The 12913-nt window shown below is 39.8% G+C and overlaps 1 pseudogene; it reads left to right on the forward strand.

The window, feature by feature from the left end:
• Positions 1-854: 854 nt before the first annotated feature.
• On the forward strand, positions 855-1320 carry LOC130722903 (uncharacterized; annotated as a pseudogene).
• Positions 1321-12913: the final 11593 nt, after the last annotated feature.

Raw genomic sequence — 12913 nt, forward strand, 5'->3', positions numbered from 1 at the left:
TTCTCAACATCTACTTATATAAATAATATATTTCTCTTTAAAAAAAAAACTATCATTCTCTTTCTTTAATATAACTTAACTTTAAATAAATGTCATTTTAGACAAATTATATATTAATTACTAAGTTCTTGGGGCTGCACAAAAAGAAAAGAAAAAGCAGAAAATCTATTTCTAATTGAGGCCATCCACAAGAACTTGTGGCTCAGAATCCAAACCCCCATCTGACGTGGCACCCCCACTCTTGGGTTAACCGGATCAAAATCCTATTCGACCTGCTTCCACTCACAATTCATTCACCTTCTTACACGCACACAACAACAACAAACAAACACAGACAACCAAAATCCGCAGCAAACTCCTCACTTTCTCTCACAAAATCTGCAGGAATTGTAAGTTCAAAGTTATGCAGCAAGTAAGAGACCCTGCTATTAGGCTCTTCGGCCAGAAGATTTCCCGGACCGAAGATGCCGACGACATATCCCAAATGGCATAGGGTAGTAGTTTTATATGTTCTATACTACTAGTTATGAGTTTTACATCACTTTCCCCAATTTGGTAGCAGCTTACTGATGCAGATGGCAAAAGGCAGAGTTGGCTAGTTTCCAATTGTAGCACACGAGTTTAACCTGTTTTCCACTCTCTTGTTGGCAGTACAGGTCCAGAAGAAGATTGCCCCTCCGCCTCCTCCTTTGCGTACTTGGACCTCCATGTTCCGAGCATTTAAGGTCCCCTTCTACGGGTAGAAAAACGCACTGAAAAGGTCCACGAGTGTATGCGCACACTATGCAACATATAAAAAAATTAGAAAAAAAAGCTTATATTGAATAAAGTGGGGGGAAAATGGTGATGATTGCTCAAGTGCAACATCTTTTATTACTGTTTCAAGTTCCATGGGAGAAAGTAACAAAAGTTCCATCCAAAACAATGGTTTCATTCCTCAACTTCCATGAATTCCTAGTGTTCCTTGGCCTTATTATACTTGGAACACTACTTCAGTTCCCTCACCTGCTCAGGATTTCTCTATCCTGCTGCATTTTAGAACTGCAGCATGCCAGGGAATTGCAATGTTCCATGGTCCAAATTCTCCAACTTTGGGAAAGCACCCTAAGAGGGTGATGATGTGAGTGAAAAGGACTCTTTGCAAAATGAAGAACCCGAGCAACTCTAGAAATCAAGAATGAGTCACTCAGTGGTGGAGGCATGTTTAAGGCCTTCCAATCAACAAAGGGTGATGAAATAAACCATGTAGAAGCCTCTTCAGTGTTGCGGGCTAACCCTGCAGCTTTGTCCAGATCCCTTAACTTTCATGAGAACTCCTGAATAGAGGAGTTCTTGTGAGTTGAGGACAATTATGGTATTTCCCTTCATTAGAATATGTTCTTTTTAATGTGCTTAGTTTGATGAGTTTGAATTCATGTACATTTGTTAATATATGTGAAGTGTATTTGAATAGAGATGGAAAAGATCTTTACATAACCACCTTAAATAATAAAATATTAGAAAAAGATTATTCACAATAATTTTTTCTACTACTAAGAGTTGTAATGCAACAAAATTAACATTTATAAATTTAAAATAAATATTTTTCTATTATAAAATATATTAACGTATGCCCATACATTGCACGAGCTTACATCTAGTTCAATATTAATTTCAAGTCTTCCCTAATTTATCATAGTGAAACCTGACCGCCAAAGGTGACCAATGTAGTCTGCAATATTTATTAGGTTAGCTCCATCAAGCACTTAAAAACTAACCGAAATTCACATCTCACAGAGTTTATAGATTGATAAAACAACTTTTAACACTTACCTTTAGACAAGATTATAGTACAAAGTAACTAAAATAGCTTCCACACTTTTACATAAGAAAAAAATGTGCAACACTTCAAAAATATCAGATGCGGAAACACAAACCCAAAGATTTCAAGCTACAACAGCAAATAAATAGCAAACAAAGATTCGAAAAAAAAATATAAATTGTTCATTAGCATAAGTTTTACACACATATAGCATCTAATAAGCACAAAGAAATCTTTGTGTAACCGTGCACAAGTAAGGGTTGAACCGGTACCCGGTATTTTTTATTTTTTGAAAATAAAAAATATTATTTTCTTTTTATTTTCTGAAAAATAAAAATAGTATTTTTCATCACCTCTCTTTCTCCCCCTTCTCTCCACCACAGCCTCTCATCAACCACCATGTCTTCTGCCACAACCACCACCACCACCACCAGATCTCCTCTCCCACCGTTCACCATCCGTCCATCCTTGTAGTTGAACAGGTGAAAAGCTTCTGGGTTTCAACTTATGTTGCTGGCTTGCTGCTGCAATATTGACATTGAGAGAAAGAGATTTAGGAGAAAGAACCCAGAAACAAGAGACAAAAACCCAACATCCCTTCGAAAAATGAGTTTAAATCTCCCCACAGAGACAAAAACCCAACATCCCTTCGAAAAATTGGCACCGTGTAGATACCCAACACAACCCACTGTTGTTGCTGCAATATTGGCTGTGTAGATGTTCTGCACCACCACCTCTCATTCGAAAAATCCGACACCATCACGCTTCTTCCCAGCGATGAAATCGGCGATCGGGTTTTGAAGAGGAGGAGAACAACATCAAATTGCTTTGCGATGAAAAGACAGCAGAACAAATGAGAAACCCATATGAGAAAAATTTCAGAAAAACAGTAGAACAACCCAAATCTGAGCATAGGTCGATCTGCTTCACCCTCACCAGATCTGGATTGTTTAAACTCCAATATGCTCCCAACGCAGTGGAGAGTGGTGAGGGAAGAGGAGATAATCGTGGTTGGGGCCTATTTGAGAAGAGAAGGGACGACTGAGGTGTGAATAGGGAAGAGAGGAGATGGCTGTGTGGTGTGGATTGGGAAGAAAGGAGATGGTGGCGGCGAGAAATAGGAGGAGCGGCGGCGGCGCTTGGTTGGGGAGAGGAGGTGTTAGGGTTTCTCAAGAGGAAGAAGGTCAGGTTTCTAGAATGAAGGGATGGTAAAAGTTTTTCTTTTTTTTTTTCAAAATGAGAAAATTGAAAAAATATAATTAATTTATTAATCAGAAAATGAAAAAAAACCTACAAACCTTCCAGAGTAGGTCTGAAAGCCCTTGTGCACGGTTACACAAAGATATCTTTGTTTTTTTTTCTCCTTTGGTCATCAGTCTTCACGGGGAAATGGGTCACACATGACTAATCTGGCTCGGGATACGTTAGTGATGTCCCTGGCCACAAAGGTTTTTATTTTTTACCTCAGAGAGGATCGAACCCGGGCCAGAAACCTAGGTGAAATCCCTTAAGGAAATACACATTCACCACTTGTGTCACCCTTTGTGGTTACAAAGATATCTTTGTGCTTATTCGAAGCCTAATTCGTCTGCTTATTAGAATTTCCCCATATACATTTAAGTTAGACTTGTACGTACCAAAATATATGCCAAATTAAGTCGCAGTAATATATTACAAAATAAACGTATATGAAAGTCAGATGCACACTCAGTTCAGGTAGAATTCGTGAAAGTTTGGCGATGCAAAGATACTGAAAAAGATCGTTGAGCATCAATAAGAAGTAGGATTTCATATTACATCCCTACCTCGTCAAATTTATTGAACCAGACAGAAATAGATGAAGGTATTGATATGTTAGTTGCAATCACTCATTATTCATGAAAGTGATTCCGTGTAGCAATGTGAGGAGCCGCAGATTGAAGAAGATGTGGATTGTGAATCATTGAAGAACATCTCCCCCATCAACATTTGAGGACGAAGAAGATCCTACGTTCACATTTTGTTTCATCTAGAAAAATGTAGTTTTTTTTTTCATTTAGAAAGCACCTTTGAAAAACATTACTACAATGTTTGGTTGGGTCATTAAAAGTAGAGAAAACTTGGATTAAAAGACCACATCTATTTTACACGACTCATCAAGGCACGACTTTGCACACCTCTATTGATTTAACAACAATTCATTTTTTTAAATAAAAAATGGAAAATAAATCACAATTTTATTTATCGTGCATTTTGTGCGTCAATTCTGGTCGTGTGTATTAGCATCTCTCACATTAAAAATAGTGAAACTTTTGCATGCACTACTTGAGAGAGAGTGCAACCATGCCTCACCTCTAATAACCAATAAATGGTTGTTTATGCGTCCTAAGATGCCGTGTTAACCTATGTTTGCAAGTTTTATAAATGAAATTCAAATTTTTTAAAATTAAATGAAATTAAAACTTTGAGAGTGTGTTTGGATGAGGTATTTTTATGGGATAATATAACTTTGGAGGGAATTTAAAATGATTTATATATTTTTTTTATAGGCAATTAGAAATATATTGAATAGAAGTACAAGGGGTACTTCAACCCAATACAAAAGAAAGAAAGGAGAAAGCAAACAGGAGCTAAAAAGAACAAGAGCCAAAAACCTAAGGAGGAAGAAACTACCCCACCTAATGCCACCTTAAAAATAGACTAAACAAGACAAGCCTCATTAAAACCTTGTAAGGATAAAACCCCCTTGGGAAAACCTGGCAAGGAAAAAGAGTACCGATCTTAAGAAGTCAAAAGGAATTTCCAAGGGAGCTTACAAAGGAGACTAATAACCCAGCCCAAACCCAACTCTTGCATCCACACATAAAGCAGAAAAACTGCCTCCCATCCTCAAGCTAGCCGCCAAGGCAGATTTGACCCTTCTAGAACTAGTGCAAAAATTCATTTGAACATTATGGATATTTTCACAAACATATTAATAAGATATCCTGCCATATAAATAACCCGCGTAGAGATAAAGTGCTCCTAATAGCTTTCCTCACTTGAAAACACCAAGACCATAAAGGTGTAATAAACTTTAGCACTCCCAGCAAAAAACCACGGACAACAATTACAGTGAATCCAAACAAATTAATGGATTTGAGAGCCATTCATAATAGGAGTAACTGAATCCTTTTGTTTTTGCCCGTAGCCAAGACCAAGACCTGTGTTGAATCATCTCCAGCACCTGATTGTTATCAAAGGAACCACCATTGAATACCACTGAATTCCTTGCTTCCCAAATGCTTCAGATCGCAGCAACCCAGATCACATGACTGACCTTCTTAGCACGCACACTACCACCAAAAAGGGGATGTTGCTGAAAGTTAGCTTGACCCAATTCAGGGAGCACAGTAGTTACACCAAGCCAATTATATACTTCCATCCAAACTCTCCAAGACAATAGACAGGTGAAAAATAGGTGAGGCGAGGTCTCTATTCCAACATTACACAGTGGGCATACTATATCATCAGCATTCTGCAAGATTTGACGCTTCCTCAAGTTATCCCTTGTTTGAACACGGTCTAAGAGAACCCTCCACACAAGGGCCAGATGATTTGAAGGAGCTGGAATAACCCATAAATTCTTGAACATATTTTCCCCACCTGAATTCACAATGGACCCATGAATCACTTCGTATGCAGATTTAACAGAGTAAGTACTTGTGCTATCAGCTACCCATTTCCAGCGATCTGTTTGACCTTGGAAGGGAAAGAACTGATTCAAACAATTAATAAGGTCCACATCTTTCCTCTGTTCCATGTCCCTCAAAATCGATCCCCATTTCAACTCCCACACCCAAGTGCCATTACGCCAACTGCCTACCTCATTTATCCTGCAATTTTTCTGAGCTGAACAATTAAAAAGGCTCCTGTCTGAAATGCCCAGGGGAACAATCCCCAACCAGCTATCAGTCCAAAAAGAGGTTGAACCACCATCACCAATGTGTCTACGCAAAGAATCGTCAAACCATTTTCCTTCACAGGTTCCATAACAACAAAAATTTAAATCTTTCCACCAGCTAGACGCACGAGAATGAACCCCTCCCTCATATTTTGCCTTGATTATTCTAGCCCAAAAGCTATCCCCTTCAGATAATAGACGCCAACGCCACTTGCCTAGTAATGCAAAATTAAAATTCCCCAAATCCTTCACCCCCAAGCCACCCTCCGCCTTAGATTTACATATAGAAGCCCAACCAACCCACACAATCTTCTTGGAAGCTTCATCCCCACCCCACAAGAATTTCTGCATTAAGCTTTTACAAGTCCTCTTAACACCCTCTGGCATACGAAATAAAGATAGAAAGTACAACGGAATAGAGGACAATACACTGTTCAACAAGCATATCTTCCTTCCAAAAGATAAGGTCTTTTGCCTCCAGCTGCTCAATTTCTTCCTCAATTTCGCAATAACAGGCTCCCAGAAAGAGATCCTCCGCTGATTTCCACCCACAGGAATTCCCAAGTAGACAAAGGGAATAGACATAGTTTTACAGTTTAATAGGGAAGCTAAACGAGATATTTGTGAGCCTTCCACTGCAACACCAGCCAGTTTAGTTTTAAAAAAGTTAACTTTCAAACCTGAAATCATCTCAAAACATCGAAGAATGCATTTGATAACAAGAGAGTTCTGAACGGATGCTTCCCCCATGAACAAGGTATCATCTGCGAATTGTAACAGAGAGACACTGACCTGATTTGCTTCACCCACAGAAAGGGGCTTGAACTGGCCACAATCAACCGCTCTTTTAAGCAACCCATTAAGACCCTCTGCTATAATAAGGAATAAGAAAGGCGCCAACGGATCTCCCTGTCAGAGACCTTTTTGCATAAAGAACTCCTCTGTAGGGCTGCCATTAACCAGAACTGAAATGGAAGAGGTAGTGAGACAACCCTTGATCCACGAAATCCATTTCTCTGCAAATCCCATCCTTCTTAACATGTAAAACAGAAAATCCCATCTGACAGAGTCGTAGGCTTTCTCATAGTCTACTTTGAAGAACATTGTCGGAATTTTCTTGCTCCTTGCTTCATGGATAGCCTCATTAGCGATCACAGTACTATCGAGCATATTTCTTCCTCCCACAAAAGCAAACTGCTCCTCACTAATGAGCTTATGCATCACCTCTTTAAGCCTCATCATGAGAATTTTAGAAACAACCTTGTACACACATCCCACAAGGGAAATTGGCCTGAAATCGTTAAGGTTCTGAGGGGAATCAACCTTAGGTATGAGAGCTATAAAAGAGGCATTGGTACCTTTGGGCCAAGATCCAGTACGGTGGAAATCATCCAAAGCCTTCTTAAAATCAGATTTCAATAATTCCCAGAAAGATTTCAGAAATTTAAAATTGAATCCATCGGGCCCCGGGCTCTTATCACCTTCACAGTCCCAAACTGCCTCCTTGATTTCCTCCATATCAAAATCAGCAATCAACAAAGAGTTATCAGAATCACTTAAGGATTTAAATTGAATTCCATCAAGCTTAGGTGTCTCCCAATTCTCAACCTTAAATTTAGAGTCAAAAAACAACTTCACTTCTCTCTTCACAACAATCGGATCTTCACGCCAAGACCCATCAATATTTAGACCAGTAATAGCGTTTGATTTCCTCTTCCAGTTTACCATGCCATGAAAGAACCGTGAGTTGGAATCCCCCTCTCTCAGCCATTGAATTCTTGACTTTTGACAAAGCAAAGATTCCTGAAGTTTCGCAACCCTCCAATAATCAGCACCAAGTTCCCTCCTTTTATGTAACTCAGCTTGCGGTAGAGGGCCCTCCTCCGCCTTCTTGTCTAGCTCATTTAAGTTCACTACTGTCTCCCTGCGTTTACTATTCAGATCACCAAACTCCTCCCAATTCCAAGTCCTTAACTTTTGCCTAAGTGCTTTCAATTTTTCTTTTAAGACAAAAGCTCCCACCCCTTGAAATTGTAAGATCGACCATTCCTTCTCAACAAGACCTTTTAACCTTTTATCCTGAAGCCAGCAGTTAAGAACACAGAATGGTTTCGGGCCCCAATCCTGCCTAGACCACCTCAACAATACAAGACAATGGTCAGAGATTTCCCTGTCTAATATCTGTTGGACACAAGCAGGCCATTTAGCTATCCATTCAGCAGATACCAGCACCCTATCTAGCCTACTCATGGCCGAGCCATTAGGCCTGACCCATGTAAATTTACGACCAATAACAGGGATATCTTCTAACTCCATGGCGTCAATAAAATTGTTGAAACCATCCTTATCCCGTCTATTTTGAGAATTGTCTGCCGAGATACCCAAGCGCTCATGGGTTGCGCGCACTGAATTGAAGTCCCCCAGAACACACTACAATTGAGTTTGCATTCTACTCTTCCAATCAACAAGGTCCATCCAAATGCTAATTTTCCTAGCGTGATCACAAGGAGCATAAACATTGACAAAAATGCAATCTTCATCAGAGTTTACCCAAGAACCTCTCAATCCTAGGAAACCTGTTCCCAGTACCGTTTCCTGCAGGGAAAACATACCTGCTTTCCATATGCAAAGTAAGCCACCACTGCTGCCAACAGAAGGAGAAAAGGCCCATTCACAATCCGAATCGCCCTATAAAGAGGCACAAAGTCTGTTATCAACTGCTTCAAATTTAGTTTCTTGTAAGCACACAAGTTCCACATGCTCCTGGGAAATAAGTCTCCTAATAACACTCCACTTCACCCTACTCCCCAGACCCCTCGAATTTAGACTTAGTACTTTCATTGATTACCACTATTGAACCCTCCTAGAGCTGAACACGCCCCATTGGTGCTTCCTGCAATGTCCCTTTTTTCCATTTCAACCAGCCTGCTAATAACTGCTTCCACATCCCCTGAGTAGGAGACTCCCCAATCTTTTCCCATATCCCAGAACCTCCTAGCCTCCTCCTCCAAGTTTTTGAGCCATAACACTCTATTACGATTTTGGATCCCAGAATCAGAGATGGAGGAGCATAGTGAATGAAATTGTTGGCGTACCTTCCTCCTGACTGCCGCTGATTTTGAAGTGTTTCCTGAGCCCATCGAGATACTACTTCCACTCGCCTCCCCCTGTGAATTTGTCTCCAAGTTTGAGACATGCACCAGCGCAACCTTAGTACACCCAAGTCGCGTATTTTCTTGAATTGGAGATTGCAACTGAGGGATGGGATCAACAGCGTGCAGTGGGTGGCACACAGGCTCAGAGTGAGCGATTCCCACCCCTGAAGAATTATCAAGATCATCATTCTCCCCATCTAAATCAGGTGCCCCTGAAGAATGAATAATATTATCATGATCCCCATCTGAAACAGGTCTAATATCAAGACCCGTCCCACACCCCATATGGTTAACTTGGCCCACTTGATAAGTAACTTGCTCTTCAGGTCGAATTGGGCCACTATTTGTACTTGGCCCAATTTGACTTTCATCACATTCTAAGTTAAGTTCTGAACCCAAAAGAAATCCAGCAGGGCAAGTATTATCCTCTAAAGTCTCTCCATTACTAGAAGCCGTAAAGTCAAAATTCCCAAGAGAGCAGTCACGTGTCTGCCCACGTGGGGAAGAGTCTCCATCAGACTGTGTGCCATCAATCAAGTGCGCCGTTTTCTCATGATTAGCATCAATTATTTCATTATGATTGCTTTCAATGTCACGATTTCCCACATCGTTCGGAGAATGCTCGGAAAGTCGAAACAACTCCCCCTCCGCTGCAAGGGTGTTGGCGGTCCGGCGCACCCCTTCCCCTGGATCATCATCAACATCATTTTCCGACGATACACCATCTTCTCCGATGAAGGATTGGCCAGGAGACTCACTTTCAGTATCAGATTCAATCATAAGATCCTTGAACCACTTTATTTCCTCCAATGATACAAATTCTTCTGAAATCCTAATATCATAGGGGCAGTCGTTCAACTTGATTCTGCTGCAGTTAAAAATAGGATCTGGACAGGAAGTTCTTATTTTAAGCCTAGCAACATCAACCCTTGCGAGCCCAGAAGTGCTTTCATCTACTGCAACCAGTGTACCGAATCTATGAACTATCTTCTCAAAGCACTCCCACTTCCATAGATTCAAAGGAATCCATTCACATCTTACCCAAACCACCATGCCTGAGGGAACCTGAAGAGGAGTCCAAGGCTGGATTTCATCAAATAAGTCATCAACCCAATCTCCGGCCGCCCGTAGCACATCTTCAACATCCACGTTCTCCTCCCCAGTCAAGAGGACAAGGTTATCTCCCATGTATCTCAGCTCAATAGAATTAAATCCATGGATAATGAACGTCTCCTAAAGGGTGTGCAAATTGGCAACGGATTTCAGTCTTCCCACGAAACTTCTGTCAAGCCATGCCTCCACCGTGCCATCAACCTTAAACGAGAGAACATGAGGTGTTGTCCGGGCTGTCTTTGGTATCCAGTTTTGGCGAATCAGAGGTCCATCCCTAGCGGGAGGCTCCCGCTGAGATATAGAAAGCAAAGCCTGTTTGTATGGAGCTACCCCGCCTGTCTTTTCTCCTTTTGCAACCTTCCGCAGGGGGTCTCCTTGACTCTTATTGCTTGCCCTTGCCGTTGGGCCCGACCATTGCTCTGATCGACTAGCGTCACTCTTCCGTGCATCATTTTTACGAGGCACAATCCTAGAAAACTTAGGGAGATTAGCATGGAGCTTCATGTTTCCAACTAGGATAGTATCTAGTTGTTGTTCTAAGGCCCTTGAATCCTGAACGTCAAGAAACCTTACAAAACCAAACCTATGACCTGTTTTATCCCTCTTCTCTGGAATGAAGACTTCCCACACCCTCCCATACTTTTGAAAAATACTCCACATATCAGATTCTCTAGCCTCCTCAGGGAAGTGTGAGAAGTAAAACGGTGTGAGTCTGCCATCTAGCCTCCTTCTTCCTTTCACTTGCACCCAACTTCCATCGGTCAACCCTTTGGAATCCCTAATGCCACTCTCTCTCTCTCTCTCTAACTTTCTCTCTCATTGCTAAGGCCCTTAATGATTTATATATCCTGAAATACACTGTTTGCATTTTTTTTCTTTTTTGTATTTTTTAAGAAGGAATTGTAAAATACTAAAATTCTTGACAATTAAACATGATATTTTTACTAACTAGATTCAAATAAATTGAAATGACCTCAATGAACGAATTTTAAATTCCCCTTTCCTCTTATATATATATATATATGTATATATATATATATATATATGTATATATATATATATATATGTATCATTTTTAGTTTGAAATATTAAAAACCCTAAATCAAACCTAAACGATATTAACTATGAATATATCTTGATGATTTATAGCACGCTCTTGTGCGTGAAGGTTCTTTGGGAGATTTTTTCTATATAAATTTATCTTTGTAGGTATTGTACTCATGTTGAGAAGATTATTTCTCAACATTTCTTATCTATATATATATAATTATTTTTTTAAACTTTAAAAAAAAAATCTTGATGATTTATACTTTGCACTTTTGCAAATATTATCTTCATTTGGAATATAAGGGTAATTGAGCGCTCCTAATCTTTTGGTCATGAAGAGACTTTTCCTTGGTTCTTTGTCATCTTCCTACTACCAATGGCGTAGAACAATCTTGCCTAGAGAGGAGGAAATCATGCAGGAATTTCTCTCCTTCTTACATCAAGTCACTCTAGTTGAAGGACGAATTGATAAATGGATATGGAAGGCGGCTGAGGAGGGCTCATACACAGTAAAATCTGCTTTTGAAGTGATGCAAGACTTAGAGTTAGAGGAACCGATTCCGGTGTTCCTTGAATTATGGAAAGGGGCAGCACCTTCCAACGTGCTAGCTTTCGGGTGGCGAGTTTTTGGGGTCGGGTGCAAACAAAAGTAAACTTGCAAAGAAGGGGGATTATTACAAATGGGGAGAATACCTCCTGTGCCTTTTGTCAGGAGACGGAAGAATCCCTAATCCACCTCCTCCTCGTGTGCACTTTTTCTCACCAAGTGTGGTCCTTATGTCACCGATGGCTAGGAGTTCTGACTGCACTTCCAGATTGTGTTTCAGTGCATTTCTTGCAGTTTGGCAATGATTCCGCACACTAAAACAGCAGGGTCTGATGAAGACAGTTTGGCTAGCAATAGCATGGTCATTATGGTTACATAGGAACAAAATTGTGTTTAAGAAAGATCACAAGGATGCAGCAGTTGTTATAGAGTTAGCTCAATTGAGAGCTTGGAATTGGATAAGGGTGAGAAACAAGAACTTCAATTATTCAATTTATGACTGGATCTCACAACCGAGATTGTGCTTGGAGAACCTGTGATCTCAGACTTGGATTGAGGGCTGTGGTTTTGATTATGTGTGTGCCTCTTTGCTGTCATATGAAGGAGCAAGTGTGGAATTGTTTTGCTGTTTTTTGAGTCACAAAATTCTGGTTTTATGCTGCTGTTTTTTCCGCCCTGCTGGTTGTGATATCAGAAGCAGTATTAGGATTTGTCATTAGGCTCTCAGTGAGTGGAATTAGGTACTGTAGTTGTCTATTTAGAGGTAACTTGTGAATATGTCTTTGTTTCTTTTTTTTCCATGTTTTTGACCCGTTGTAACTGGTTTGGAGTACACCTAGTACTCCTATATTAATACATCTTTTCTTTGCTGATAAAAAAAAAAAACTTTTTGAGAGGGACTGTTGTTTCTTTATGGCAATTAATTGAAGGGCAAATTTTAAAAAATTCTATTTGCAAGCTTGCCGAAGAATGAAGTGCACATGCATTATAGATTGAGCTGGTTCCTTGTATATGTGTTTTCAAGCAAGTTCTTTATTCCAATAATGACATTGACAAGTGGATTTTAAAGCTAAAAGTGAATGACATTTGTTAAAAACTTAACTGTTGAATCTTAAAAAATTATACAAATGTTATCATATATCATTGGAGAACTTGAAATGAATATCGACAATTTTATGGTGTGTACTACATGTTAAAGTTTTGTACTAATATATGTTTAACAATTAAAAGGACATCACCAATTAATTAATTATGCCTGTCTCAATTAAACTTCCACTATGAAAACACAGGTACAAATTTATAAGATGATAAATTAACATGCAATATGC

The sequence above is a fragment of the Lotus japonicus genome, chromosome 6, assembly GCF_012489685.1.
Source record: "Lotus japonicus ecotype B-129 chromosome 6, LjGifu_v1.2".
Lineage (NCBI taxonomy): Eukaryota > Viridiplantae > Streptophyta > Magnoliopsida > Fabales > Fabaceae > Lotus > Lotus japonicus.